Genomic DNA, 3,917 nt, shown 5'->3' on the forward strand with positions numbered 1-3,917 from the left:
TACAAGCGATTTTAGCTGAAAAAGTGACCAATTACTTTCACCTATAACTCTTGCACAAAATAATCAATAGTGTTGGATTCTGTAATCGGATAGACCATGAACTGATAAACATTTGTTGTCGTGTACGTGAACTCGCTTGACCTTTACTTCCGGGTCTACCGGAAGGTCAAAGTTACGTGAATTCAAAATGAACACTTTAGCCTGAAATCAAATCAAAGCAGAATTTCTTCAAAACAGTTTACGGTATGATCCAGAAACCTAGTGTGAACTTGTAACATAATGCGAAGATGTTATACATTTTGTTACGTCATCATGACGTCATCAGGTATCAAATTACAAGCGATTTAACGGCAAATTCTTACAAAATAGTTTGCGCTATATCTTTTGAACTAAATAGAGTATCGTGTTCGTTTTTCCGTGAGGTTGTAGACTATGCCGTGAGAAACATTTCTTGTCCCCGGACACAAAACCGCTTGACCTTTACTTCCGGAAGTGCAATAAAAACTGAATATAGCTCAAAAGCGGAAGCATTTTACTACAGACACATATATTATAAAAGTTTTTAGTGAGGAATGCCAGACACAAAAACAGTGTGATGGCGTCATCATCCGGAAGTCGAAGTTGTTTGACCTTTCCTTCCAGGGCTGCCGGAAGGTCAAAGTTAGGTGAATTCAAAATATAGAAATTAGCCTCAAATAAAAGGAAAACAAGATTTCTTTCCATAACCGATTGAAATCGCGCCTCACCAGTTTTCCTCTCATATCTGAATGCTGAAAATTAATATTTCTACAGCGTGTAGCCACAAACTTTTCTGTCGTAAAGTCAGTGCAGAATTTTATTATGCCCATGCAAAAGAAAAAAAACCATAAAAGCCATTTAATGATATGATTAGCATACATGTATGTTGCATACATGTAAACTCCATCGATGTTAGAGGCTTCGTCAACTCTACCAATAGTCCCAACTGGTTGTATGCTTGAGTAGCCATCCATGCAACACCAGATGTGCGCTTCCTGATAGGCCTACAAGGCTTGTCGAGAACTCAACAAACGCGAATCTCTAGTTAATCTTGAGTAGCATTAATATTTTATCTATCATTGGTGATTGTTATGCATGTACTAAAGATTGGAATAAAAAAAATGGACCATACATGTATCTATAACCTTTCTTCACATCAAAAGTCACCAGAAAGAGGCGGTTGATAATCACCAAAACATCGTCAGAGACAATGTGAAAGTGAGTCCAGAATTTGAATTAAAACTTATAATTTAATTGTATCTATACATTTATCTATCATCTTCTATGTCCTTCCTATGGGTTCATTTTGAATAATCACTCTGTCATTTTGTTCTAGTATAAACCCCCTACATTCACGAAAAGTTACTTATAGTTCTTGTGGATGTGGACTATCAATGGTGAATGTATAGAGGCAAAGAAAAACAGCATATCAGGCAGAGAGAGAGAGAGCTCTAAGTATACTATAAAGAAATTCTACCATCTCAAGATGTCCATCGTATCTTGACCATTTCAGGAGAGAGGTGCCTCATACTTAGAAACTACTCCAGCTCCCCAAAGTTTAAGTGAGTCATGGAAGGTCCTTAACCTTCAAGACAAAAGTAGTCCTTGCTAATCATGAAGACACTTTTGTCACATCACTAATCTAAGCTGTACAACCTTGCTGGGGCTATATAGGAATTGGTCTGGCGTTGACAAAAGCAAGAAGTTATCGGCCACCTTCAAAGCAGGTATAACTTTCTTAGCCTCCAATCTCAATCCAAGGGGAAAAGAAAGAACTAGCCAGCACTCAACTTAGGAATCAGCCAATTCTAATAAAGAAGTCAGGATTAAACCAGGGAGCACTAAGCCAGCCAGCACCTGGCCAGTCTACTAACTAAGTAGAACTTACATCAATCAACTTCTTACCACTCGTCTACACTCGTCTACACGATGGATCGTCAGTCACAACAGACTAGAACCAACCCGCAGCACGTGCCCGCATCAGGGCAGGCATCTGCGGATGCCGTACGGGCTGGTATCTCCCTGCTGCAGCTGAATGTAGAGGGCCTAACCAAGGCCAAAATCACCATCATTGAACATTTGATGCAGACCAACAAAGTCAGTGTTGTCCTGTTGCAAGAGACCCATATGAGCGACAGCTCTCGTCTTAAGATCCCTGGATATACCTTAGCAGCTTACACTGAAAGCGACACCCATGGGATCGCCACTTTTGTGCGGAATTCGGCCAAGTGGAAAGCAGTAGCAGCCTCTGCCTCCGATTCTGACCTGGAATGGACAGCAACTCAGGTGGAAGGTGTGACTGTAATTAACGTCTACAAGCCACCCCGAACCAGACTACTAGTAGACTCCATCCCAACATTTGATCAGCCCTGCATGTACGCTGGAGATTTCAACTGCCAGAGCACGACGTGGGGTTACCGCACGACTACCCTAGATGGTTCTGCTCTCGAAGACTGGGCCTCAGCCTCTGGTGTCCACCTTCTGTATGACTCGAAAGAGCCCGACAGCTTTCGCTCTGGTCGATGGAACACAACATCTAACCCTGACCTAGCCTTTGTCAACCTGAATGGTCCGTCCCCACACCGTTCAGTTTTGGACCCTTTCCCCAAGTCACAGCATAGACCATCACTCATCATTCCGGATAACCCTGTTGTGCTAATCTCTTCCAGACCCGTAAAGCGATGGAACTTCAGAAAGGCCAACTGGAATCAGTTCAGAGAACTGGTTGAGTCTGGGACAGACACCCTCCCTCTTCCTACTAACGGGAATTTGGACAAAGCCTACTCTGCCTTCTGCAAACTTCTAATCGACTCGGCTAAGCATGCTGTCCCTCGTGGATTTCGTCGCAGCTACATACCGGCTTGGGATGAAGAGTGTGATAGATGTTACAATGCATTTATACATTCTGACAGTGATGAAGAGAGTGCCACACTGGCCACAGAGCTGACAAAATGCCTAGATCAGAAGCGGAGGGAACGCTGGGAAGAGACAGTCCAAGGCATTGATTTCACCCATTCTAGCAGGCTGGCTTGGATGACCCTTAACCGTCTCACTGGCCGCAGCTCCCGTCCGAAGCATTGCCCTGTCACAGCAAACTCCATCGCAAAGCAGCTGCTAGCTAATGGCAACTTTGAGAATGCAGACAAAGACCACACCCGGATTGTCAAACAGGAAACTTCAAGACTCTGGAATGCTCCAGGCGTAGATGGCTTCCTTTCCAAACCCTTCACATCTGCTGAGCTCGCACTGGTTGTCTCCCAACTGAAATGTGGGAAAGCCCAGGGCCCGGATAACATCTTCCCAGAATTTCTAAAGCACTGTGGTCCCAAGAGCCTGGACTGGCTCCGTGAGTTTTACTCGACTTGCCTCACTGGATTGCACATCCCAAAGATCTGGAGGAAATCTACTGTTATAGCCCTCCTGAAACCCAACAAGCCAGCAGATAATCCCAAGAGCTACAGACCAATCTCACTCCTGTGCGTGCCATTCAAGCTTCTCGAAAGGCTCTTTCTGGCCCGACTCAACCCAGTGGTTGATCCCCAACTTCCGGATGAGCAGGCAGGCTTCCGTCATGTTCGGTGTACCACCCATCAGATTGTCAAGCTTACCAATGATATCGAGAGTTTTGAAAAATGCAACAAGGCAGGCGCTGTTCTAGTGGATCTCACTGCAGCTTATGACACAGTGTGGCATCATGGCTTGACACTAAAGCTTCTCCGCACCATTCCAGACCGCCACCTAGTGCGGTTCCTCGCAACAATTCTTGCGAACCGCAGCTTTGTAGCCAAGACCAGCGATGGACAAAGTAGCCGACCACGTCGCCTACGGAATGGGGTGCCCCAGGGATCAGTTCTGTCTCCCATGCTCTTCAATATCTACATCAGCGACCTACCTTGCAC

This window comes from Patiria miniata, unplaced genomic scaffold (assembly GCF_015706575.1).
Source record: "Patiria miniata isolate m_02_andy unplaced genomic scaffold, ASM1570657v1 HiC_scaffold_19, whole genome shotgun sequence".
Lineage (NCBI taxonomy): Eukaryota > Metazoa > Echinodermata > Asteroidea > Valvatida > Asterinidae > Patiria > Patiria miniata.